The sequence below is a fragment of the Orcinus orca genome, chromosome 14 (genome assembly GCF_937001465.1).
Source record: "Orcinus orca chromosome 14, mOrcOrc1.1, whole genome shotgun sequence".
NCBI lineage: Eukaryota > Metazoa > Chordata > Mammalia > Artiodactyla > Delphinidae > Orcinus > Orcinus orca.
This window is the reverse complement of record NC_064572.1, coordinates 16,614,015-16,640,712: the sequence shown is the minus strand read 5'-3', so window position 1 is coordinate 16,640,712 and position 26,698 is coordinate 16,614,015. Positions and strand designations below refer to the sequence as shown.

Below are 26,698 nucleotides of genomic sequence, written 5' to 3'. Positions count from 1 at the left end.
AGGATCTCTGTGATTATTGAAGTAGACCTGTTGGAAACCCACATTTTGACTCTAGGGACCCAATGATGGTGATTATTAGTAAATATAATCCAAACCCAATAAAATCCCACATGGTAAAACTTATTAGTGACTGAAAACTGATGGAAGGAGAATATGATTTAAAATTTTTTTGATACCCGTTATTTGACTCAGGTCATTTGACCGAGAACCAGTTAAGATCCCCTAAAGAAATCTTACAAAGGCAGACTCTGTAGTCAGTCAATTATGATTTGGACAAGAAAACGTGCCATTTATTTTTTTAAATTGATTTCAAGTAAAATGCTTTCAGGAAATTAAAAATAAACACGGGTATGCAGACCGGGGGTCCTGAGGCCCGGAGGCGCCCCGCCCCGCCCCGCCCCGCCCCACCCACTCCCTCCCGAGGAGCAAGTGCGCAGGCGTGAGCGGAGGCCCGTGAGAGGGCTGCGCCGCTGGGATGCTGGGGCTCCTGAAGACCCGCGTCCCGAGGAAAGGGAAGTTGGAGACCGAGTCGGTCCCCGCACTGTGACGCTCCCGGCGGGGTAGCAGCGCAGAGACGAGTAAGTGCAGCTCTACCCGGAGCCCCTCACCGCGCGCCCCCCGGACCCCACCCCCGCCTGCCCAACAGCCAGGGGCCCGACCCCTCCAGTCCCGAGGAGCGCGAGCCTCCCTCGCTCCTCGGCTCCGGGACCGCCGCCACCGGCCGCAGGGTGAGGACGCCGGGCCGGGGCCACGAAGGCGGCCGTTCAGCGGTGGGCGCCCCGCGCGCTCGCAGCCCTCCCTCCTCGGCGCCCCTCGGGCCTCCTCGCGGCGGGGCTGTCCCCACGCGCTCGGGGGTGGGGGTGGGGCTGGCCTCTGGGTCTGCGGACGCCGGACTCGGCCCTGTTGCCTTGGGCTCGCGGGGCCTGGACGGGGAGGCGGCGCAGAGGAGCCCGAAGACGGGGCCGCGGGGCGGGCGTCTCTGGCACGTTGGGTCCGGAGGGGTGCACGGACTTCTGCGCTCGGGATGCGCGCGGGTGGTGGGCGCATGCACAGCTCGGGGATCCTGGACCCCCGGCCGCCAGGATTGGTGTTCAGACGGGGGCCTCTGTGCCCTTTCCTGAAGCCCTCAGGAGAGTCAGCTCCAAAAGGCTGAAGCTTTGCTTTCAGCGTTTTCACCCTTGATTAACTGAAATGACTCGTAACTGACTCGCAGAGCGCTCTCTGGAGGGTAACGTGTGACATAGTAACATCTAACCAAAGTTAGAAATAAGGAAATTCTAGACTTCTTATGTTTTTGCTTATGTAGGGCTTTTTGAACGGTTTATGTTTTTCTTGTTTGTGGAACTCTGTTCCAGCAACAGGCCATCTTTTCGCGAGGCAGCGTTCCTCTAAGTTAAATGATCATTTAAAAATTCGTTTCTGAGCAATTATCATAGATGCTCAAGTATTTGCACATTCTAGTTACTTAGATGCTAGGTTGTTTTTTGTTTGTTTTGGGGTTTTTTTGGTGTTAAATTTTGCATGAGAAAGGGAAGACTTAAGAATCAGGGTAAGTGTTTATTTCATGACACTGTTCTATGCACTATTGCAGTTTTGTATTTATTTATTTAATTTATTATCTAATTTATGTTTTTGGCTGTGTTGGGTCTTAGTTGCGGCCCGCGGGATCTTCGTTGAGATGTGCGGGCTCTTCATTGCGGTGCACGAGCTTCCCTCTAGTTGTGGCACACAGGCTCCAGGGCGCGTGGGCTCTGTAGTTTGCAGCACGTGGGCTCTCTAGTTGAGGCGCAAGAGCTCAGTAGTTGTGGCGCGTGGGCTTAGTTGCCCCACGGCATGTGGGATCTTAGTTCCCCGACCAGGGATCAACCGTGCGTCCCCTGCATTGGAAGGTGGAGTCTTTACCACTGGACCACAGGGGGAAGTCCCCAACTATTGCAGTTTTGAATGTCTAATTGCAGGTAAATCTCAGATTGTCTCCAGCAAATGCATATTTTGTTTGAGAATTTGTTTTTTGTTCTGTGGGTTTTTATGTATTATTTGTTGGTACCAAACAGCCTGGTTATCAGACTTCATAATAGAATGTAGTCAAAACTAGTGATTGGTGCAAGGTACAATGTTTGGTAGGACAGGAGTAGGTTGTTTTTCTCTATTGAAATTTTTTCTTGAGTTAGCAAATTTTCCACACAAAACACTCAGGAATGACTTTTAAAAACACTGCAGTTAGGTCTCTGCTAATGAGGAAGCAAGGACATCATTTCATTTTGAAGACAAAGGAATATGCATTTCGAAGATGGGAATCAGGTACATAAGAGTCTCCTGACGTACAAGTGACTGTGGCCTGTATCCACTAGAGGCAACTGTTAATGAGTATTTCCCAGGCAGCGTGGGTTTTTAATGATTGCCAACATGGTTTAGTGAAGTTTTGATAAGGGCACTTGCCAATGATTGTGTTTTATGAAACTACTGCCTGTGGGGACATAAGAGGGGCAGAGAAACATTAATTAGGCATCGACCACAGCAAAGATGAGGCAAAAAGAGCAAGAGAGAGCAAGTGAGAGAAAGAGGAGAGAGACTGAGACAGAGACTGAGAGGGAGAAAAACAGAGATGGGCAAAGGCAGGTGGATGGAGAGAATCAGAGACAGACAAAAAGATGGACAAAGAAACTGTCAGGGTTGAAGGGGAGAGGAAGATGGAGAGAGAGGGTGTGTTAGCGAGCTCATTCTGGCATTGGGAAAGCAAGAATTGTCTCCTCAATCACGGATCTTTACTTTGGTTACTAGGAAGATGACTAAAGGAGAAATGATTATTTTCATGGATTGCAGATTGTGTATTTTGTGGAATTCTGTGCTCTTATTCAGAGATAAAAGCATTATTCTTTGTATAGTCTAGAGCCACCCATCAGAATACCTCAGGTCTGCCCCGAACTGGTGCTTGGTAGCAGCACGGGCCCTTGGAGCTCCACCTGCTTCTCAGTGTTCCTGGGTTCTTTGGTGAGTTCTCCTGGTAGCTGGACGGCATTGCTTTAAGTGATGTTCTGAATTTTACTCGAGCTATTTTTCTTGGGACTTGGAGTGCTAAGAGGGTACTGGTTCATTCCCTAGGCAGGGATTCAGGGGGAAATTACTAGGCAAGCACCCGGGGTAAATTTAGAGTGAACTGGGTTGGAGCGAAATGAAATTTAGCTTAAATTGGAAAGATTATGTATATATGTCTGAACACACTGCTTGCTAGTGAAATGAGAGACTGAGCCTGCTCAGCTCTGAAGGAAAGAGGGGCTTGCGCCTTCTGGCCACAGGTGTTCTCACGCGAGCAGCTGAGAGAGAATGTAGTGGAGGTATCTGACGATCAATCCTCTCGACGATTAGTGGTCCTACAGGGGATTTCACTCTAACCATTAAGTAAATTCCGCTCACCTGAGGGCACAATAAGACCGATCACCTCGTGCTCTGAGCATCCACAGCAGTGTTTCTGCCATATGGGGAAACTGAGACAAGTGAAAGAGTGGAACAGACTCAGGGGTAACTCCTTAGGGAGCTAGACTCAGAAGCAGCCCAAATTTGATCCATCACTCTGCCCTCAGAAGGTTGTTCAGATCATATCTGAATTAGGTACCAGATTAATAATGAGAAACCATGCCTCGAAAGCCAAACAGCTCCCTTGACAGACAGCTACCCATCGAAACTCAGGCTGACTTCATGTAGAATTGGAACAAAGGCAGTGCTTGCAAGCACTTAACTCTTAAATGGTCAGGATGGAGCTCTTTTGACATTCTAAAGCTGTAGAGAAAGCCGGCTTGAGAAAATATCATTTCAAAATTCTGAGCCTGAGAGAAAAAGTATTCCTAAGAGAAAGCTTGAAGTTATAACTCTTATTGTGTCCTGAAATGTAAACACAGCCTACATCACATGAGACTACAGCCTTGGCTCAGTTAGTAGAACTTAAAACTGAAAGGGAAAGAAAAGGAGGTTTTTTAAAACTCAAGCAAGGAAACTGAAATCTCTGTCTGTGTCTGTATGGATGGATGGATGTCTTTGTGTCCAACGTAGTGAAATTTTGTCCCATATTTGCTTCTAAGAGTTTCATAATTTTAGTTCTTACCCTTATGTCTCTGACTGATTTGTGAGTTAACTTTTATAAACGGTGTTTGCCGTGTCCAGCTTCTTTCCTCTGCACGTTCATATCCTGTTCTTCCAGCACCCTTTGTGGACAAGACTGTCTTTCCGGCTTGAATGATTTTGCTACTCTTGTCAAAAGTCATTTGACCATATGTGTGAGGGTTTGTTTCTGGGCCCTGAATTCTATTCCGTTGATCTTTAATTCTGTCTTTATGCCAGTACCACATTGTTATGATTGCTCTAATTTTGCAGTAAGATTTGAAATCAGGAAGTGTGCATCCTCCCACATTGCTTTTCTTCCTCAAAATTGTTGGCTATTTGGGGGTCTATTGAGTGTAAGGTGAATTTTAGGATGGGGTTTTCCATTTAGGATGGGGTTTTGATAGGGATTGCATTGGAATTGTAAATTTCAGTGGGCAGTATTGAGGTCTTAGCAGCGATTAAGTCTTCCAGTCCATGAAAATGGGATATGTGGCATTCTCTTCGCAAAGTTAGGCAGTTTTCCTTGTACAAGGCTTCACCTCCTTGGTTAAGTTAATTACCAAGTAGTTTATTCTTTCTGATGCAGTTGTAAATAAAATTGTTTTCTTAGTTTCCTTTTCAGATTGATCATGTTAGTGTACAGAAATGCACATGATTTTTAATGTTGACTTTGTATCCTGATACTGTGCTGAATTTATTTATTAGTTTGGACATTATTTTTGTGACATCCTTAGGATTTGTACACATGAGATCATGTTGTGTGTGAACAGAGATAATTTTACATTTTCCTTTCAAATCACTGGATGTCAGTGATTTATTCATTAATTGTAAAATTTATCTGTCTTTCCTAACAGCTGTGGCTAAAACTACCAGTGCTATGTTGCAAAGTGGTAAAACCCAGTATTCTTACATGCTTCCTGATCTCAAAGGAAAAGTTTTCAGTCTTTCACCATTGAGTGTGATATTGATATGGGCTTTACATATATGGCTTGAATTCTGTCATGGTAATTTCCTTCAAACCTAGTTTTGTTGAGTGTTTTTTTTTTATCATGAAAGGGTATTGAATTTTTTCAGTTACCTTTTCTGCATTAATTGAGATGATCATGGGTTTTTTTCCCCTGTATTCCATGAATGTGGTCCATTACACCAATGTATAATATTTTCCTGGGTTGAAGCATTCTTGCATTCCAGGAAAATTCCCACTTGTTCATGGTGTATAATTCTTATTATATAGGTAGATATAAATAATTATTAGATATATATACACTCCCAACCTCAGCTCAGACTTCCCTAACCCTGGTAGGGTGGCAGGTGATGGCCAGGACACAGCACTGAACCACAGAAGTTTATGCCTCTAATTAGTCATGATTATTGTTATTACTAATCCATGACTGTTGTTTCACACAGTCGATGACTGTCTGACTGAGACCTGCTCCCCCCCATCTCCTGCCTCCGTCTGTCAGACTCCACTCTTTCCTTCTGGGATTCACTCACTTGCTTAAATGCATCCTTCCTCACTCTCAGTGAGAGCCTGAGAGAGGCAGACTCTCGCAGTCTGTTTAATCCGGAAATGTTCTTATTTTGCTTTTATTCTTGAGTGATAGTTTAGAATGAAAAATACACGAACTGTTTCTGTGATGTTTCATCCTTTGTGTCCTCAGAAGGAAGGGGACTCTCTCAGGCCTTTTTTTATAAGGTGTTCATTGAATTCGTGGGATGACCTAATGACCTAGTCACCTCCCAAAGGCCCCACCCCCCAATAACATCACCTTAGGGGTTAGGATTTCAGCATATGAATTTGGGGGAAACATACTTCCTCAGTCTGCAGCACAGGCCTACAGTTTCCCCCCCTTAGGGTAGTGTCTTTCTGGCTCACCCAGAGCCCAGACAGTAAAGCTTCCTCAGTGAGTAGAATGTTCTAGTCACCCTCCTGTTAGGGGCACAGTCCACCAGCAGACCTGGCTTTCTGTGTGTGTCCATCCCTATCCCTGCCTCCTCTCCCATCTAAAGGCAGTGAAACTCAGCCCCTCACCTGGTTCTGCGGACCAGTAGCAGCAACTTCACCCTGACAGCGGAAACATTGGTCCCAAAGTCGCACCTGGTTTTCCCTCCTCTCTTCACTCCCTGGGCCTTTCCTGTTCTTCCTTTTGAGCTGGGCCAGGCCATCACAGGTCTGGGCGTGTGTAGCACGTGGGTGTTTGGACTGTCTGGTCTACATCTCTCCTGGACCAGGGGCTGTCATGTCTCTAGCAGTTGCAATCTGCCTTGTTAACAATGAGAACATACATATGCTTTGAGCAGACGATAGAGTCTGGTTTTGTTTTTTATGTAGGTTTTTTTGTTAATCCTGTCTGTACGTGACAAAATAATTCTGGCTCTCCACTCCTTTTTTTTTTTTTTTTTTTTAAGTATCCTTTAAAAATAAATTAAGGAGTTCTGGGAAGATGGCAGTGGTGGTGGAAGCATGGTCTTATGGCTTCCAGAATCCCTATATAAACACAGAGCGATAGGATATTAAAACCAAAACCTGTGGAGAATTTTTACCAAATTAGGTGACAAGGTATTTGTCAGTGCACAAGTGGGAGCACAACAGCCACGAGACCTGCCCAGCATCACCATGAGTGTGGGGAAAGTCGAAGGAAGCAACAGGGTAACTGGATTCCTGAGGGCCCTGGGCATGCTCTTCATAAGGAGCAGACTAGCCTGCACCAGCCCCTTTCCCAGCAGAGCCCCACGCATGCACGGTGTAGGGACCAACTGAGGACCCACAGGAGGGCCTTGAGCTTGTGCGGTGCAGGAGCCTGGCCAGGACTTGCAGCTGAGACTGGGAGGGACTTGGTTCACTCCACAGTTAGTGAGGCAGAGATCTGAGGTAAGGCATGAATGTCTGTGAATTCTCACACTGAACCCCCAGAGCTCCATGGGACTGGAGCCCATAGAGAACAGCAACTGTTGGGAGTGAAATGAGCATTAAATATTTAGGATGGGAACAGTAAAGACAAAGGACAGAGAAGCTCTAACTCAGGGCTAGAACCAGGTGAGGCAAGAAAGGCACTGGCCTCAGGCACAAAATTTCAGGGGCCACCAAAAAAAGTCAGAAATCAAGATAAATGAGGTTTAAAGCAATAATTTTTCAAAAAGCAAATTGTAATGCCAACAAGTCCTCGATGAGCAAAACATCAGATTTTTAAATATAGACTCATTAACAGTTCTGTGCTGAGCCATACTGAGCAAAAGGAAAAATCAGTAATACTGATGCTGTCTTTATTATAGTGTTTCAGTAGAGAGTTCCAGAAGCCCTCCTTGAGGAATGTACTAAAAAGTCAGCTTCAGAAAGCACAATAACTAAAGAGACGTTGCAGTAAGAAATACTGTGTGCAGTAAATATATAGTTATTGTAGAATTAAGATCAAATGAGGGATGAAAAGAGGAGATTGTAGTACATAATGGCTTTATGTTCTAAGAATGTAGATAGGGTACAAACAATAAATGGGAGTAGAGGAGGAGGGAATTGAAATCTGTAAAAAATTTTTTACCATTTTCAGAAAGTCATAACTAGTTCTGGCATTATTTTTTTCCTAGGATACAGTAGTTACCTTATTTTTTATTGAGTTACAACTGACATAATATTATGTTAGTTTCAGATATTCAACATGAAGTTTCGATATTTATAGATATTGGGAAATGATCACCACAATGAGTCCCTCTAACATCTGTCTCCGTACATAGTTAGACATTTTATTCTGTAATGAGAGCTTTTAAGATCTAGTTTCTTAGCAACTTTCAAATATGCAATACAGTATTATCACTATGGTGTTGCCATTCTGTGCATTACATCCCCATGACTTACTTACTTTGTAACTGGAAGTTTGTATCTTTTTACCTTAACCCATTCCACCAATCCTCAAGCTCCTTCCTCTGCAACCACCAATCTGTTCTTTATATTTATGAATGTCGGGTGTTGGAGTTTTTTTTCAATTAAAAAAAAATTATTTAATTTATTTATTTTTGGCTGCATTGGGTCTTCGTTGCTGCGTGCGGGCTTTCTCTAGTTGTGGTGAGCGGAGGCTCCTCTTCATTGTGGTGCGTGGGCTTCTCATTGCAGTGGCTTCTCTTGTTGTGGAGCATGGGCCCTAGGCGCACGGGCTCAGTAGTTGTGGTGCGCGGGCTCTAGAGCGCAGGCTCAGTAGTTGTGGCGCACGGGCTTAGTTGCTCTGCGGCATGTGGGATCTTCCCGGACCAGGGCTCGAACCCATGTCCCCTGCATTGGCAGGTGGATTCTTAACCACCGCACCACCAGGGAAGCCCTTATTTTTGTTTTTAAGATTCCATATATATAAGTAAAATCATGCGGTATTTGTCTTCTCTGGCTTATTTCACTTAGCATAATGCAAGATTTCATTCCTTTTTAAGGGTGAATAACATATATATGTGTGTGTGTGTGTGTGTATATATATGTATATATACACACACACACACACACATATATATATATACACTCACAGGTATATATTTCTTTGTTCATCCATGGATGGGCACTTAGGTTGTTTCCATATCTTGGCTGTTGCGAATAATGAACATGGAGGTGCATATATCTTTTCCAGTTAGTGTGTTCCTTTTCTTCAAATCCCCCGAAGTAGAATTTTTGAATCATATGGTAGTTCTATTTTTAATTTTTATATTTATTTATTTATTTGGCTGTGCTGGGTCTTAGTTGCAGCATGTGGGATCTTTAGTTGCAGCACGTGGGAATCTTTAGTTGCAGCATGCAGGCTCTTAGTTGCGGCATGCGGGAATCTAGTTCCCTGACCAGGGATCAAACCCGGGCCCCCTTCATTGGGAGAGCAGAGTCTTAGCCACTGGATCACCAGGGAAGTCCCTATTTTTAAATTTTTGAGGAAACTCCATACTGTTTTCAATAGTGGCTGTACCAGTTTACATTTCCACCAAAGGTGCACAAGGGAACCCTTTTCTCCACTTTCTCACCAACATTTGTTATTTCTTGACTTTTTGATAATAGTCATTTTAGCAGGTGTGAGGTGGTATGTCATTGTGTTTATTTGTGTTTCCCTGATGCTTTGTGATGCTGAGCATCTTTTCATGGGTCTGTTGACCATCTGTATGTGTTCTTTGTGAAAATGTCTATTCAGAGCTTCTACCCATTTTAAAATCAGATTATTTGGAGTTTTTTGTTTTGTTTGCTATTGAGTTGAATGAGTTCTTTATATATTTTGGATATTAACCCCTCATCATATATAGGATTTGCAAATATTTTCTCCCACTGGGTAGGTTGACTTTTCATTTTGTTGATGGTTTCCTCTGCTGTGCACAAGGTTTTTAGTTTGATCTAGTCCCACTTGTTTGTTTTTGCTTTCATTTCCTTGGCTTTTGGAATTCCAAAAAACCATCACCAAGACTGATATCAAAGAGCTTACTGCCTATGTTTTTTTCTAGGGGATTTTATGGTTTCAGGTCTTACATTCAAGTCTTTAATGCATTTTGAGTTCTTTTTTTTTTTTTTAGAGGGTAAGGAATTTATTTAACAATTTAATTTGATCACCTGAGCAGGAAAACTCATGTCTGCAAACCATACTTATGAATCCCAGAAGCTTTTTGAAATTGAGTAATTTCAGATTTAGTAGCTGCATACACTGCTGTATCCAATTAATGACCTCTAAGGGAATTTATTTTCCCCCTTAGGAATTTATTTGTTTATATCTCTCGGTCCATAAAAAGAAAAGACAGTTTCTTGTGGTCCTTTAAAAAAAATCAGTCTCATTACTATTGAACCACTGAGCCATATTATCATCAGGGGCAGGTCACACTCACCCTGTAAGATGAGCACAACATCACACATATATAGAATCAGATCGATCGGGAATCATTTCTCAGCTTTGTTCCTTATTAGCTGTGTGACCTTGAGCAAGTAACTTTATCTCTGAGGGCAACGTTTTTGTTTTTAATTAGTCAATGCAAATATTTTCTCCCACCTTGCAGGATTTTATGAGTTGAAGCACTAACGTATGTAAACCTCCACCAGGTCAGTAGGCTACATAAAGTATGCAGATATTGAGACTTCCCTGGTGGTCCAGTGGTTAAGAATCCGCCTTCCAATGCAGGGGACAGCGGTTCGATACCTGTTCAGAGAACTAGATCCCACATACATGCTGCAACTAGGAGTTTGCATGCTGCAGCTAAGGAGCTGAAGAGCCATGACTAGGGAGCCTGCCTGCTGCAACTAATGCTCAGCACAACCAAAAACAAGTATGCAGACATTGTTACAGTCCTTTGAAGGCTTCTGGAGACTAGGAGAATAGAACACGTTTCATAACAGTATAACATTTCATAGTGTCGTGAACCATATACCTAAGCCTTAGGTAGCGTTCAGGGCAGTTTGCTCTTGAGTTATAAATTGAGTGTTTTCTTTGAATTCTACTTGAATTCGTCTTGGTTGGTGAAGTTCTTGCCTACCACCATCGACTATGGGAATGTTTAGGACACACATAAGGATTGTTAACTGCTCAAATCCACAGCGCTGTGTGCATCTCAAACTTTCCGGCACTTGGGTGAAAATGCAGATTCTGATTTGGCAGCTGTGGGGTGGGGACCTGAGCTCTGCACTGCAAAGCAGCTCCCAGATGATGTCCATGCTGGGAGTCACTCCTACCAGCCAGACCTCTTAGCAGGGCTCCTCAACCACCTCCGCACCGCAGATACTTGAGTCTGGAGCATTGCAGTGGCACGGGGTGGTCCTGTGCATTGTGGGAGGTTCAGCAGCATCCCTGGCTGCTTTGCCCTGGATGCCGGTAACTCCCACCCTCCAGCTGGGTTACCCCAAACACCTCTAGACATTGGCAGATGCCCCCAAATCGGCGGGTGGAGGACCACACCCTGTAGGGTGCTATGAGCAAGGTGCATGCACCTCGGGGCAAGCCGGTAGGGATCCTGGAGGTCAGGGTGCAGTTGGGGAAACTGAGGCTAGGCTGTGCCGGCAGTGCCTGTGGCCCCTTGAGGCTGGATGGAAACCTCCCGTCCCTCCCGGAGCACCGCGCCCTCACATGCCACCCCCCATGCACTGCGTCCTCACTTGCAGCACGGCTGCCGGAAGTGCCCCTGGTGCCCTCAACGCTCAAGTGCTGTGTGGCTGGTCTGATGTAGCCCTGGGGTCCCTGCCGCCTGCCTGGGGGTCCCGCACACTGCCCTGCTGCGCCCAGCTCTGAGAGCCTGCAGCCTATTCGCCCCCCCACCTGACAGCTTTTGTCTGAACTGGCCGCAGGCTACCCACCAGAAGGAGGCCGTCCATGTCAAGGAGCAGTTGGCGGCCGTCGGAGCTGGGTGGGGGTGGGGGCTTGAGTTCATTTGTGTGTGTGGTGTAGGATTGTGATCCATATTGCTTCTTTTGCATGTAGCTGCCTGGTTTTCCAAACACCATTTATTGAACAGACTGTCCTTTCCTCATTGTATATTCTTGGCTGGTTTGTCATAAATTAATTGTCCATACACATATGGGTTTATTTCTGGGCTCTCTATTCTGTGTCTGTTTTTATGCCAGTACCATACTGTTTTGGTTACTGTAGCTTGGCAATATAGTTTAAAATTACAGAATGGGAGAAGATATTTGCAAACAATGCAACTGACAAGGGGTTAATATCCAAAATATACAAATAGCTCATACACTCAATATAGAAAAAACAGACAACCCAATAGAAAAATGTGAAAAAGACATAAATAGACATTTTTCTAAAGAAGACATCCAGGTGGCCAATAGGCACATGAAAAGATGCTCAACCTCACTAATTATTAGAGAAATGCAAATCAAAACTACAATGAGGTACCACCTCACACTGGTCAGAGTGACCATCATTAAAAAGTCTACAAATAACAAATGCTGGAGGGGGTGTGGAGAAAAGGTAACCCTCCTACATGGTTGGTGGGAATGTAAATTGGTGAATCCACTATGGAAAACAGTATGGAGAGTCCTTCAAAAATTAAAAATAGAGTTACAGTATGATCCAGCAATTTCACTCTTGGGTGTATATCCAGAAAAAAATGAAAACTCTAATTTGAAAAGATACATGCACCCTAATGTTCACCACAGTACTCTTTACAATAGCCAAGGTGTGGAAACAGCCCAAGTGCCCATAAACAGATGACTAGCTTGATATATATTTTATACACACACACACACACACACACACACACACACACACACATAATGGAATATTAGCCATAAAAAAGATTGAAATATTGCCATTTGCCCCAACATGCATGGACCTCGAGAATATTATACTGAGTGAAGTAAGTCAGAGAATGACAAATACTATTTGATATCACTTATGTTTGGAATCTAAAATAATACAAATGAATCTGTTATTCACAGACTTAGAAAACATGGTTACTGAAGGGGAGATGGAGGGAGGGACAAATTGGGAGTATGGGATTAACAGATACAAACTACATAAAATAAATAAGCAACAAGCATTTCTTAGTACAATACAGTACCTTTGAATCATAAATAATTCCACAGGGGGCAGACAGCCAATTCTGGGTTTTCAGTTGTTTGTTCTGAAACAGCAAGTAAAACATTGACTAGATTAAACTGCTTTTGCCTCCTTAGATTTTTAAAATTTATTTATTTATTAGTTTTGGCTGTGTTGGGTCTTCGTTTCTGTGCGAGGACTTTCTCTAGTTGTGGCGAGCGGGGGCCACTCTTCATCGCGGTGCGCGGGCCTCTCACTGTTCAGGCCTCTCCCGTTGCGGAGCACAGGCTCCAGACGCTCAGGCTCAGCGGCCACGGCTCACGGGTCCAGCCGCTCCGCGGCATGTGGGATCCTCCCGGACCGGGGCACGAACCCGTGTCGCCTGCATCGGCAGGTGGGCTCTCAACCACTGCGCCACCAGGGAAGCCCTGCCTCCTTAGATTTTTGATCAATCAAATTGAAACAGCACCAGCTTAAACTGGTTGTCTCCTTAAATAGATTGTTGATTATTCAAACCTTGAGGCATTTTACAGAAACAACACTGCACGTGTGCAGACTGGGAACCCATATCTCCAGGATGACCCTGGAACCAAGAATCTCGGTCTGCAGAACTCAAGGAATAGAAATGTTGCCACCTGAGCCCCTTAATTGAGAAGCCATTCAATAAGGAAAATCTGGCTTCCAGCAGCACGAGTAGCTTATATGGACTGATTCAAGACTAGCCAATGAGCTTCCAACTTTGAAATTCCCCTAACCCTTTACAAATTGCCCCGGACTCGGGGTCAGGGAGACAAATTTGAGAGCCTTGCAGGTTAACCTCGCAGTAAAGCTCTTCTTTTCCAAAAGCCAGTGCCATAGTGTTGGCTTCTACGTGTGTCCAGTAGGGAGCCCTTGCTAGGTAACAGTTTGGGTAACAGATTTTTCTACAGTGCCTGAGGCACTGTAGCTCCTGGTGGAGCATGTACGCGCTCTTGCCACCATCCTTGAGCCGCTATCTAGACCAAATTTGTCTAGAGGGTCAGCTGTGGGGTTCCTGCTTCCCAGCCATGGCTCTTCAGGCTCCTCAGCACTACTTTCATGTTTTAGAAAAGAAACGGCTCCTGGACCAGACGCCTTTTGGGTGAGTAACGTCGTTAAAATGCTCCTGTGCCTAAATTGTCTAATAACCTCATCAGGATTGTGGGTTAGAGTCTTACCCTGGGGAGATTTTTGTCAAGTTAGAGTTCTGAGACTAGGGTTAGAGTCCCAAGGCTAGGACTGGGGATGGAGTCCCACCTTAGGGAGACTTAATAAAAGGTTACGGCCAGCGAGGTTCTCAAAAGGTTGGGTTAGTCTTGAAGCCTGGGTTGAAGTCCTAGCATCTTGGATTTCTTTGTCCATGTTTTTCTATGTCTAACTGTTTCATTTGTTAGGATTAGTTCATAGGGGTTTGTTCTTGGATGATTGTAGCAAAACTTTATTAAACCTGATATCAGTGAGGGTCCTCTGACTCGGGAGATTAATTACATTGCCCCCTGACTAGAAATGTTGCCTGCAGGAAGTGTCAGGGTGTTTCACCTGGGCCTAATGTAATTTCCTGGCGGTATTGATAAAGGTGTGCATTCTTTTTTTTTTTTTTCTGTACGCGGGCCTCTCACTGCTGTGGCCTCTCCCGTTGTGGAACACAGGCTCCGGATGCGCAGGCTCAGCGGCCATGGCTCACGGGCCCAGCCGCTCCGCAGCATGTGGGATCTTCCCGGACCGGGGCACGAACCCGTGTCCCCTGCATCGGCAGGCAGACTCTCAACCACTGCGCCACCAGGGAAGCCTGGTGTGCATTCTTAATAGAACCAACCCTGATTACCTCGTTGGGGTGAGAGAATAAAGGAGAAAGGAAGGAGTGTAAAGCAGGAAAATTCACCCCAGAAGAACATACCCCATGCCTGGGTTAAAGGAATTTTATACATTTTTGGTTTTTCCTCACTGAGAATTTTAATATTCTTTTGTATGAGCCAAACTAACAGGGAGTTAGCATTGAACTGCTCTTAAGTGTGTGTGTGTGTGTGTGTAACAGATTTACCAGAAGGAAGAAATCGGTGGTGGTGCTAGAGGCCATGGGCCATATGGAGGCCTTGGGATGAATAGTTCTACATGGAAGTTGCCCAGACATCTAGATTAACTTGTCTGTAATCTCTGCTGGGGAGATAAAATGTTTTAGTCATCTACCAGGAAGATTATACCTGTACCTGCTCAGAGAGGAAGTGAGGGCTTCAGTATTTCACCCTGTATATTCTTGAATTCCTCTTCAAATTCAGCTCAGATGTGTCTAAAACAGTCTCCTCACTTGCATTTCTTCAAGGTGGTACAGTCACCTCTTCTACCCTCCTCCTCATCCAGTAAATTTTTCAAGGTGGTGAGCGACACAGAGCCTGGACTTTCATAGGCTTCTCTGTAATAGGCAAGCCTGCCTTCAGCACATGGGGTGGGGGCAATTAGGAACCTCTGACCAGATTGGCTACAGCCTTGGACAGATTGCTTGGTTAGCTGGGTAGTATGTGTGACTTACAGGCTACCGTGCTTGACAGTCATCTCTAATGGAAAGCTGCGCAGTGCTCCCTAAGTGAACCCTCACATCCAAACTGGTCATCATTGAGACTGTCCATCTTCTGCAGTGGCTTCTCCAGGGAATTCTTCCAGCCAAATCGTGGATAGTTGCTACTGCATTTGCTTGCTTCTTTCCAGAAACCAAACTAGGAGACGGAATTGGTTCCTAAATCCTAAGACTCTTGCTTTCTCACGCCTCTTGAGGTTGTATGATTTCCCTGTGCTTTTTTTTGCGGGGGCGGGGGGAGCTGAGGGAAAGATATTTTCTAGAGATTAGCAATCCATAGACTGTTTTCAGTTCTTGGGTTTTAACTAAGAACTGGGATACTAACTAAGCCTTTGACTTAGGAGTTACTTGCATGTTTTCTCTCCCCCATCTCTCTCTCCATTCTCAGAGGGGCAGGCTAACCCCTCAGAACCGGCACTAAAGTGGAGACTAGTTGAGGGGGGCAAGCGTCTAGTGTGCCCAGGTGCTTCCTATAAAGGAAAGTGTGTTCTGAGCCAACAATTGACAAACCATGGCCCTTTCATTTTTCATGAACTCAAGGATTTTCCAGGTGCAGCCAACATTGCTGCATCACACAGCCCTGAGTTTCTGATGAGACTGCTGCTGTTGACATTGGGCCCAATCCATGAAGCCTGGGAAGAGGTGGCAGGCATTTGCTAAAGGCACTTGTTCCAGGCTCTTCCGGGTTCTTGTTGGCTGAGAAGTAAACTGTTGTGAGCGCTCACTGGAGGAAATGCAGTCAGCCAAGTGCAGAGTGCTGACTTCACTAAGGACTTGTTTTTCTTCGGAGGATAGACTCCCAGATGGAGAACTCTTGGCTGTCCTCCCATCAGCTCTGCCTTGCACTGTGATCATCAGCTTTCCTCAGATCAAGAGTAGTCAGGAACAAGGAGTGGGCTCACAACGTTTGACCTCGACTTGGCTTTTCTAGGTTATTTTGTACCCTGTTCAGCAGCTACCGGGGAGGCCCTCAGAAAAAGCCTGTCTTGCCTGCATCAGAGCCTCATGATCGCCACAATATTTGGCTTCTCCTTTGGTGCCTCCTGCGGCTCCCCTGCTGTATGAAGCGGGGAATCTCTGCGAGCCCTGCGGAGGCTTCCGCCAGCAGTGCTCCTAGAGCCACAGGTCTAGCCCTAGCCCCTTCCTTACCAGCTAGTCAAAAGGGATTGGTCTCCTCTCCCCGTACCTGGCAGGGTACTCAGTTCAGCCCAGGGGGTACTCTGCTTCAGGCAGGGCAGTATCTGCTGAGACAGGTTCCCGAAGGTCTAGATGACCAAAGTCCCCCCAGGGGATTTATATGTGTGAACTCCCCATTTTCTATCCCTGATCTATATAAGTGAGAAAAAAACATATTTAAAGTACAGCTTATAGTTTTCATATCATAGTTTACGTCTGTTTTGTGTATCCCTTAACTGCTTATTGTGGATACAGGTGATTTTACTGCTTTTGTCTTTGAACCTCCCTGTTAGCTTTTTGTGTGGATGATTCCATACCATTACTGTATGTTTGCCTTTACCAGTGAGCTTTTTTATTTCATAATTTTCTTGTTTCTAGCTATGCCCTTTTCTTTTTCACTTAGAGAAGTTCCTTTAACATTTTTTGTGAAGCTGGTTTGGTGATGCTGCTTTTTTTCAGCTTTTGCTTATCTGTAAAGCTTTTGATTTCTCCTTCAAATCTGAATGAGAGCCTTGCTAGGTTGAGCAATCTTGGTTGTAGGTTTTCCCCTTTCATCACTTTAAATATATCATGCCACTCCCTGAGTTTCTGCTGAAAGATCAGCTGATAGCCTTATGGGGGTTCCCTTGTATGTTATTTGTTGCTTTTCCCTTGTTTCTTTTAATATTCTCTCTTTAATTTTTGTCATTTTGATTACAGTGTATCTTGGTGTGTTCTTTGGATTTATCCTGCCTGGGACTCTCTGCTCTTCCTGGAGTTGGGTGACTGTTTCCTTTCCCAGGTTGGGGAAATTTTCAGCTACTATCTCTTCAAATATTTTCTCATGCCCTTTCTCTCTCTCTCTTTTCCTCCTGGGACCCCTATAATGCAAATAATAGAGCACTTGATGTTGTCCCAGAGGTCTCTTAAACTGTCCTCATTTCTTTTAATTCTTTTTTCTTTTTTCTGTTCAGTGGCAGTGATTTCCACTACTCTGTCTTCCAGCTCACTGATCTGTTCATCTGTATCATTTAGTGTACTATTTATTCCTTCTAGTGTATTTTTCATTTCACTTATTGTATTCTTCATTTGTTTGGTTGTTCTTTATATTTTCTAACTCTTTGTGAACAACTTCTAACTTCTCGCTCTGTGCAGCCATTCTTCTCCTGAGTTCTCTGATCCTTTTTACAATCATTACTGTGATCTCTTTTTCAGGTTGATTGCCTATCTCCACTTCACTTAGTTGTTCTTCTGGGGTTTCGTCTTGTTCCTTAGCCTGAAACATATTCCTCTGCCACCTCATTTTGTCTAAGTTACTATTTTTATGTATTATGTGATAGGTTAGTTATATTTCTCAACCTTGGAGAAGTGGCCTTCTGTAGGAGATGTCCTGTACGTCACAGAAGTGCACTCTTCTCTTGTCACCCAAGCTGTATGCACTAAGGGTTCCCCCCAGAAGGCTGTGTGGGTCCGTCTGTTGTGGCGAGCTGGCTCTGGGTGGTCTGGTAGGCTCGGTTGTCCCCTAGTCTGGTTGGTTGCCAGCCCCTGCCTCGTGTGGATGCTGCTGGCTGTTTAGCGGGACCTGGTCACAAGGCAGCTGGCTGCAGAACCCTAGGTGGCCTTGGGGCTAGTGGTGGCTCAATGGTAGGCAGAGTCAGGGTCCCAAAGACTCTGGGGCCATTGCTCACCTATTGGCAGGTGAAGCCAGATCCTGGGATTAGTGCCAGACTGTTGGCAGGCAGAGCTGGTTCCTGAAGTTAGGCTGCAGGGCCCAGGGATCCCAGATCTGGTTTCAGATCATTGGTTGTGGGGAAGGGGCAGTTCCTGACACAGTTGGGTATGGGGTCCAGGGTGTACTGAAGGTTGCTTTGGCCTGCTAGTGGGCAGGGCCAGGGCCCAGCTGGTCCCAGGGTAGGGTCTAGCTTGCTGTTGGTAGGCTCGGTCCGTAGGCTGCAGGATTCTAGTTTTCTGCTTCTGGTGTCTGCTCCCCGGTGGGTGAGGCTGGTCTAGAGGCCAGTATAAGCTTCTTAGCGGGAAGGGTCAGTGCCTGCCCACTGGTGGGTACAGTCCAGTATTTTTGGTGCAAGGGCTGTATTTGGTATGGATACCTGCCACATCTTTCCCCAGGGTGTGCTGGTATTTGTCCCCTTGATAGGGGGTGTGTTTGGTGTTGTGGTGACCAGAGCCTGCACTGGATGTTGGGTGGGGCCTCCTTTTTGCTCTGTGGTTGTCACAGCCCTGTTGGGGGCAGGGTCTGCTCCCCATTTGTTGGAGTAGAAACCCCCAGGTCTTGTCCTAAACTGCATTGTGAGGTAGGTGGGACTGGAATGCTCCCTCTGGGAAAGGATTTCCTCCCCAGGAGCTGTCCGCTGGGACGTGTGACTCTGTGACACTACCCGCAACCCACTGTGCGTGTCCACAAAGTCAGACCCATCTCTGCTGTGGGAGCACCGATAATTGGCTCACACGCCAGCCCCTCCTGCTTGCGGCGTGTGCATGCTTGCAAAGCCCAAGTTCCCCGAGTCTGCCGAGGCCACGAGCTTTCAAAGCCCCCTGAAGCTGCCCCCCGATTTGGGAGCACCAACAGTTGGCTCGAAGTCAACCCCAGTGTGTGCACGCTCGTAAGGTCTGCCACGGCCGGAGCCATGCCCCACTGTGAGCACGGTGACAGTGCGGCTTCTACGGCTGACCTATGCCCTGCCCTTCACATTGATAATGGGGCTTCTGTGGCGGACCAGGGCTCCATCCCTCGTGCACCCCCAGTTGCAGCCTGGTCCACACTCCAGGCCCTTTGGGCTGTCTCCACAAGCCAAACCAAGTCCTCTCCCCTTGTCTGTCCACGAAGCCTGAGTTTCAGCACCCAACCGCTGTGCACAGCGGCAGGCGTGCGTCTCGGGCTGGGAAGTGCAGTGAGGTGGCAGCCGTCAGCACTGGTACCTCTCTGTCCTGCTTGGCAGCCAGCCAGCCTGTGCACATTCCTCTCAGGCAAATTTCAGGCCCCTGCAGCTCCATCCCGGCTGGCAGAGGAGTTTCCCAAGGTGAGGGAAACTTTCCTCTTTCACAGCTCCCTCCCAAGGGTGCAGGTCCTATCTCAATTCCCTTTTTTTTCCTTTAGTCCTGCCTGGTCATGTGGGGATCTTTGTTGCAGATTTGGTTGCGTGAGATCTTCTGCCAGCTTTCAGTTGGTGTTCTGGGAGGACTGTTGCACATGTAGTTGTATTTTTGATGTGTTTGTTGAGGGGAGGTGAGCTCCATGTCCTTCTACTCCACCATCGCCATGTCCTCCTAAAGCTCTTTCTGAAAAGCTGGTGCCGGAGTATTGAATTTTATGCTTATAGGGCAGTGAGTCTTTATTTGGTAACAGTTCAATTGTGAATCACTAGTTAACCTTTGCAAGTATGTTGACAAGGATTAAGTGACAGTTACTTTTGTGCTCAAGACAGCATTGACTCAAATCCTGGCAATGATGGTGCATCCTTTGGGAAAATGTGGCCAGAGTTATTTGAGTGGCTATAGGCTCATTCCAGTGGATGGTCAGAAAGGAAAGTTCATGAAACAGTGAAGCATGAGGCTGGTTGTACCATGGGTTTGTTCCTTTATTGCTTTTCTCCAAGGAGCTACCTGTGCCAAACGCTTCATCTCTGGTCAGGTCTGAAAGGAATAATTAAAGAAAGGGTGCTAGCATTTGACCACAGTGCCTGGGACGTTACCTCAAGTCCACAGAAACTGGTTGTCTTTCTCTATTGAAGGTTTTTCTAGATTTATTAGAATTTCCACACAAAACATTCAGAAATGACCAAAAAAAAGCATACTGCATTTCAGTCTCTGGTAATGGGGAAGCAAACCTGTCATTTCGCTGTTGAAGACAACAGCACACGTTTCGAAGATGGGGATCAGGTACATAACAGTCTCCTGACCTAGAAGTGACTGTGACATGTATCCACTGAGGTGACTGTAAATGAGTATTTCCCAGGCAGCGTGGGATTTTAATTACTGTTGTCCGGGTTTAGTGAATTTTTGACAGGGGCACTTACCAATGCATTGTGTGTTACAAAACAGTACTGCTATGGGGACATAAGAGAGGCAGAGAGGGACTTCCCTGGTGGTCCAGTGGTAAAGAATCCACCGTACAATGCTGGGGACACGGGTTCGATCCCTGGTCAGGGAACTAAGATCCCACATGCTGCAGGGCAACTAAGCCCGTGAGACACAACTACTGAGCTCGTGCGCCTCAGCTAGAGAGCCCCTGTGCCACAAACTGCAGAGCCCATGCTCCCTGGGGCCTGTGCGCCACAACTAGAGAAGAGAAAAACCTGCATGCCACAACTAGACAGAAGCCTGCATGCCGCAACGAAAGATCCCACGGGACGCTACTAAGACCCGATGCAGCCAAAAATAAATAAAATAAATATAAAAAAGAAATATTCTTGAAATAGTAATTTAAAATTAAAAAAAAAAAGGCAGAGAAACATTACTCAGGCATCGACCACAGGAAAGATGAGGCAAAAAGAGCAAAAGAGAGCAAGTGAGAGAAAGAGGAGAGGATGAAACAGAGACAGAGGCTGAGAGGGAGAAAAACAGAGATAGACAAAAACTGGTAGAAGGAGACCGAGACAAAAGCCAACAGAGAAACTGGCACTATTGACTGGAAGAGGATGATGGAGAGAGAGGGTGTGTTAACGAGCTCATTCTGGCTTTGGGAAAGCAAGCGTTTTCTCCTGTCATGAGTCTTTACTTTGGATACCATGAAGATGACTTAAAGGAGAAATGATTACTTTTATTGATAGCAGATTATGTATTTTCTGAAATTCTGTGCACTTATTCAGAGATAAAAGCATTATTATTATTTTTTTTAACATCTTTATTGGGGTATAATTGCTTTACAATGGTGTGTTAGTTTCTGCTTTATAACAAAGTGAATCAGTCATACATAAACATATGTTCCCATATGTCTTCCCTGTTGCGTCTCCCTCCCTCCCTATCCCACCCCTCCAGGCTGTCACAAAGCACCGAGCCAATATCCCTGTGCCATGCGGCTGCTTCCCACTAGCTATCTACCTTACTACGTTTGGTAGTGTGTATATGCCCATGACTCTCTCTCGCCCTGTCACAGCTCACCCTTCCCCCTCCCCATAACCTCAAGTCCGTTCTCTAGGAGGTCTGCGTCTTTATTCCTGCTTTACCCCTAGGTTCTTCATGACATTTTTTTTTTCTTAAATTCCATATATATGTGTTAGCATACGGTATTTGTCTTTTTCTTTCTGACTTACTTCACTCTGTATGACAGACTCTAGGTCTATCCACCTCATTACAAATAGCTCAATTTCGTTTCTTTTTATGGCTGAGTAATATTCCATTGTATATATGTGCCACATCTTCTTTATCCATTCATCCGACGACGGGCACTTAGGTTGTTTGCATCTCCGGGCTATTGTAAATAGAGCTGCAATGAACATTTTGGTACATGACTCTTTTTGAATTTTGGTTTTCTCAGGGTATATGCCCAGTAGTGGGATTGCTGGGTCATATGGTAGTTCTATTTGTAGTTTTTTAAGGAACCTCCATACTGTTCTCCATAGTGGCTGAACCAATTCACATTCCCACCAGCAGTGCAAGAGTGTTCCCTTTTCTCCACACCCTCTCCAGCATTTATTGTTTCTAGATTTTTTGATGATGGCCATTCTGACTGGTGTGAGATGATATCTCATTGTAGTTTTGACTATCAAACTCTTAGAGGAAAACATAGGCAGAACACTCTATGACATAAATCACAGCAAGATCCTTTCTGACCCACCTCCTAGAGTAATGGAAATAAAAACAAAAATAAACAAATGGGACCTAATGAAACTTCAAAGCTTTTGCACAGCAAAGGAAACCATAAACAAGACCAAAAGACAACCCTCAGAATGGGAGAAAATATTTGCAAATGAAGCAACCGACAAAGGATTAATCTCCAAAATTTACAAGCAGCTCATGCAGCTCAATAACAAGAAAACAAACAACCCAATCCAAAAATGGGCAGAAGACCTAAATAGACATTTCTCCAAAGAAGATATACAGACTGCCAACAAACACATGAAAGAATGCTCAACATCATTAATCATTAGAGAAAAGCATTATTCTTTATGTAGACTACTACCTTTGAATCACATATTTCCACTGGTGACAGATGGCCATTCTGGGTCTTCATTAGTTTGCTTCCTTATTTGTTTGTCCTGTTGTAAATCACTGCAAAAGATCTTTGGAAATATGTTCATAAGCACTGAGTGACAGTGGGTTCCCTATTTGTGCTTAGGATTGGTTTCAAAACCAATGAAGAAGAAATCTAAGGCAGAGCCAGGTGGTGTCCATGAAAACCTTAAGAGAAGGGGGCAATTAAATCATCATCAACAGCCTCGGCCTTGGATTCAAAGTAAGTCCCCAGCATTTCCAAGTGCATTTCCTCAGAGGATCTCCTAGAGACAGGATCACCTCTGAATGTGAATGATAAATGTGTGGCAAAGAATGCTTAGGAGAGAAACCAATGGTAATTTGGTTCTTGCCCCATTAGTGTTGCAGATATGAGCATCATGTCCCTGGTTGTAGGGTGTGATGATGCACGGCCAGGAAGTCTTTGAATCTTCTGGTCCTGAAACTGCGAAGAAGTCAGAGTTCCCCTCTTCCACCACCTCAGCAACTTTATCCTAGGGCTACTGAGCTAGGGTTGTTGGGTGAGTACTTTTGAGCACTCAGTGGGGAGAAAGGTGGTGAGAAAAAATACATATGTATATACCTACATATATATGTATAAGGTAAATTATATATAAATGATATTATATTCCATACATATCACACATTGTATCTGCACTGAATGTGCAACTGGCCTAAATCTCTTCTTTATTTGTTCTTCAGAATGCTTCCATAAAGGGGCCAGGAGAAAGTGGACATTCACCTCTCCATCTCAAACAAGTATCCTTGTGCAAGCCTTCAAGAAGAACTGATTTCCTGGCATTGCAACCAGAGAAGAATTGGCTTGTCAAACAGGAATTCCAGAATCTCAAGTCCAGGTAAGTTCTCAGTGAGTGGAACATGATTTGTCCCGTGTGGAAGGGTTGTTAACCCCTGAGATAGTGCTGGATACATGTAGGCTCTAGGGGTGGTTATCCTGCTGATTGAGGGCAAAGCTGTGGGTTGGAAAGGCCTGGCATTGCAAGTGAGAGTCCTTCCAAGGTAAGAGTTTCAAAATCAAATTGGCAGCAGTGCATATACATGTAGAAAGAGTGGCAGGACAAAAGTGGGAGAAGTGAGCATTGCTCTCTCTGTGTAAGAAATAGCATCACTGCTGTTCAGGCTTAGCAGTGCTGTTATATTGCCCGAGAGATGTCTTGGTTATAAAAGTGGAGGCGCTGAACTGTGTGTGGCAGCACGTTTGTCCGTATCACATCTTGGGCCTCAAGGCCCTTGGACCTGTGCAGAGCCTGCCCTCAACCCACCCAGCCTCCCTCCCCTCTTGGAAGGATGCCTTAATGATGTAGGGTCTTTGACCTTATCCTCAAGTGGGGGGAGGGACTGTTGCCCGGGTGAGAATTGTTGTTCTCCATACGTTATTGACACAGTGTTTGTGAATATAGGCGTCAGGAAGCAGATCCACAGGTATATGGAGACAGAGTCTCTTAAAGACTCACATTTGAATCAGGAACCTATGGCTGTGCTTCAGGTGGCTTTGCATCTGTTCACCATGGACTGAGAGGAAACTCAACCCGATCAGGAGAGCCCCTTTCTTGATCCAGCCCAGAAAGTTGGGAGTTGAATCTACACCCAGGTGATTTTCATCTGGACTCGGTACCTACCTGGCCCTGGATCCCTGTCCATAAGAGATGGGCTGGTGGACATATTCAGTGGACATAGGGACTGGAGCCATGTATGTCAACTCCACGCCTGATCCAGGAAAAGCATGCCATCCAGGAAAGGTGACTTTTCATTTGGATCCCAGGCACTGACAAATATGGGAAAGATTTGGAGCAATGCCTGTATAGCTGAGGACTTAGAGCCTAGTGCATAAGGAAGTGCAGGCAAATCTCTAACCATTCCCCACTGGACTCCTAGGGGGCTGATCTGAAGGCATCCATTTCCAGAAGAGGAGAGGGCAATAGAGGTGCTGGGCAGTGTGTGAAGGGCCTGACATTCTAGCCAATCAATAAGGGATCTGCTGGAAGCCAGGTGTCCAGTGTTGACATGACGTACCCCTCATTTCCAAGGCCCAAGTTGCAGGTCTAGATCAAATTCCCCTGAGATTAGGCCTAACCGAAATTGCCCTCTGCCAGACAGATCGGGGCAAATCGATCTGGAATGTCTTACTTCTGATGTGCCTGCCTTCCTTCTTCCCTAGATGTGGTTTCAGAACTGAAGAGCTCTGCACCCAGAGCAGAGCAGAGGTGGGCCCGTGAAGGTACTGGCAGAAGGCCCCAATGCCGGACTAGCTCTGACTGTTTCGTGGGACCAGAGCCACCTGTCCACTGCCCACAGTAGCTCTCATCATTTTCCTCCCTCCAGTCTGCTTGAGAGCATCCAGTCCTTGGCCACAGCAGCTCCTTTTCTCTCCCCCACGTTCTTTGTTCCTCGTGTTCCCTCTGGGGGCATGGGGGCTCGTCACTGAGGTCCATGGTGGTGCAGCCCACTCCGCTGTGCAGGGAAGAGAGAAGCTGAACCTCTGGGAGCAGTTGCAAGTCACTCCTAAGCAGGACCAAATCTGGGACTGGGTCTCCACCTGTTCACACAGCTCTCTGGCCTCCATCCCAGGGAACATGCCAGGAGAACAACCTGCACACTGGCCTGGCCGCACTCCCCCTCCAAGCCTGCCCTCAGCCTGACCTTGGCAATCGTCAGCCGCACTTGCAGGATCGGGCTCGGCCATGCACATCCCAAGCCATGCAGTGGTGGCGCTAGGGGACCCAAGTTGTCATCTCCAGATGGGAGCCTCAGGAATGGAGGATTCTGCAGCCTGCACAGGCTGAGACACACGTCTGGCCACAGCAGGCACGCAGGTGAAGAGACATCTCCTCCGCTGGACCAGCACCCAGCACTTGGAAGCTCATCCAGCCTCTTAGATGGACTCTTGTCAGCCTCAGACATTCAGGGCAAGGCACAGCCTTTCCTGAAGGCGGATGCACGGGGAGAGGAACCACCGGGAATCCCGGAAGCAGCCCTCGGCAAGGAAGATTTCAGGCTCTTCTCGACACGCTCCCAAGCTCACCAGGGCCTCAGACTTGGGAGGAGGAAGGAAACCTTCTCCCGAGCCCCTTCCAGGCCTTCTTTCCTGGGATGCAGGGCCATAATGATAAAAAGAAGGAACAAGCAACCCTTAGTGTTTGGGAGCAGCACCTAGGCAAGAAGACCCATCCTTCACTTGAAACCCCTCTGTCCTATTGGCGGCACTTTGTTGCCTCAGTGAGTGTTGCCCAGCTCCACACAAGCTCTTAGGAAGCATGGACACCAGGAGGGGCGCCCTTCCTGAAGCCTTAAGGAAATCTAGCATTGTAATGACAAAGGTGACCCAACTCTTCTGTCTGCGCCATCCCTGAACTGGAATCAAAACAAGTCAAGGAGATTAGGTAGAAGAAGGACTCATTCACACACGTTACCTTCCTGGCAAGATGGGAAGGTATATCTGAAGTGTGCTTGGTGTATAGAAGAGGAGGGGATGTGACATGGCTCAAACATGTGGGTCCAGGAACGTGAGCTCTTATCATGGCTGTGAATGTCGGCTCTGGCGACTGGAAGCAACTTAAGCCTCTAACTAGCGAGGATTGCTTCAAAGCTTCAGTCCTTCATACAGTGGAGACGTTGCATATTATTTGCCCCGGGAACATTTGCAATATAAAAAATGGCGGGGAAAGGTACAATAGCATCTCTAACCCATGACTCAGGAAAGGATAGGAACTTTGCTCTTTCCATCATTTTAGCATGTTTGTATGTATGGGCCTGTATATGTACCTGTACTTTTTCCATGTGGATTTTGAAAAAAGTCTGTGTTCTGAGGCTCTTCCATCAACAGGACCTGCTGCCTTCCTTTGAAAAGTGTGCCTTGGGGGCTTCCCTGGTGGCGCAGTGGTTGAGAGTCCGCCTGCCGATGCAGGGGACATGGGTTCATGCCCCGGTCCGGGAAGATCCCACATGCCGCGGAGCGGCTGGGCCCGTGAGCCATGGCCGCTGAGCCTGCGTGTCCGGAGCCTGTGCTCCGCAACAGGAGAGGCCACAACAGTGACAGGGCCACGTACCGCAAAAAAAAAAAAAAAAAAAAAAGTGTGCCTTGGATTTTCAGGTTGTATGTGACATTCCACTGATTCAACACATATGTCTTTGAACTCAGTCTGACTTCCTGGTTGTGGTTTGGTCC

At 46.1% G+C, this 26,698-nt stretch overlaps 1 protein-coding gene and 1 long non-coding RNA gene across 6 annotated transcripts in view; one reads left to right on the top strand and one right to left on the bottom strand.

The window, feature by feature from the left end:
- The window catches only part of LOC101287519 (zinc finger protein 33B), a 346,100-nt gene that overhangs the window by 173,541 nt on the left and 145,861 nt on the right, over positions 1–26,698 (bottom strand). The gene's annotated exons all lie outside the window — the stretch shown is intronic.
- On the top strand, positions 470–26,674 carry LOC125960960 (uncharacterized). Of its 2 annotated transcripts, none has more exons than XR_007471171.1 (3): positions 470–578; positions 22,619–22,735; positions 22,874–22,985. It is a non-coding gene; the product is annotated as an uncharacterized LOC125960960 (long non-coding RNA). The 2 variants fall into 2 exon arrangements; XR_007471170.1 differs by lacking the exons at positions 22,619–22,735; positions 22,874–22,985 and adding exons at positions 23,215–23,369; positions 24,692–26,674 and having other exon boundaries at positions 476–578.